Below are 596 nucleotides of genomic sequence, written 5' to 3' on the forward strand. Positions count from 1 at the left end.
AAAAGAGGCCAGATCAAACCTGAGAGCACTGACGACACAATGCAGAAAGCTGGGTACGTTTGTTATCCACGTCTGTCTCTGGAAAGGAGTTCGTTCTCTGTGCTTGCAGCTTTTTCTCTGAACTTGCTACTTGTTGAATGTGTGTACTCGTCTGTGTTTTTCTAGCACTGTAGCTCATGAACGCTGGGAGAGAATCTAACGCTTTGATGCACAGATTTGTCTTGTATTGTACATCTCAGCCACAAACTGTTACTTTTCATCCACAAATTGACTGACTGCACATTGATTAAATTGTCAGAAAGTTCATTTTAATGTTGAATTCTGTGAAAATTAAAAAGGCAATTACTGTTTCTATTTCACGTGGGAGATAATGAACTTAATAGTCTTCAAGATCTAGCTTCAACTTAAGCTCTTAATCAAAGGAATGAGTGAAAATTGCCGACTCGTAAACTTGTTTCTAGAGATTTTGCTAAAATTAATCAGGCAAGTCTCAAACTCTGTTTCATTTATTACTTGGAATGTTCTTTTTTTTAATCAGCATGACTCATTTTACGCCCTCTAAAAGGAGTGAGGCAAAAACTCATTTTAGGACATTT

General features: G+C 37.1%; 1 protein-coding gene across 1 annotated transcript in view; it reads left to right on the top strand.

Annotated features, from left to right (window-relative positions):
* The window catches only part of esr1 (estrogen receptor 1), a gene marked incomplete in the record, with an annotated part of 10,206 nt that extends 9,847 nt beyond the window's left edge, over positions 1 to 359 (top strand). The window contains 1 exon segment of the mRNA XM_024291062.2: positions 1 to 359.
* Positions 360 to 596: the final 237 nt, after the last annotated feature.

The sequence above is a fragment of the Oryzias melastigma genome, linkage group LG24, assembly GCF_002922805.2.
Source record: "Oryzias melastigma strain HK-1 linkage group LG24, ASM292280v2, whole genome shotgun sequence".
NCBI lineage: Eukaryota > Metazoa > Chordata > Actinopteri > Beloniformes > Adrianichthyidae > Oryzias > Oryzias melastigma.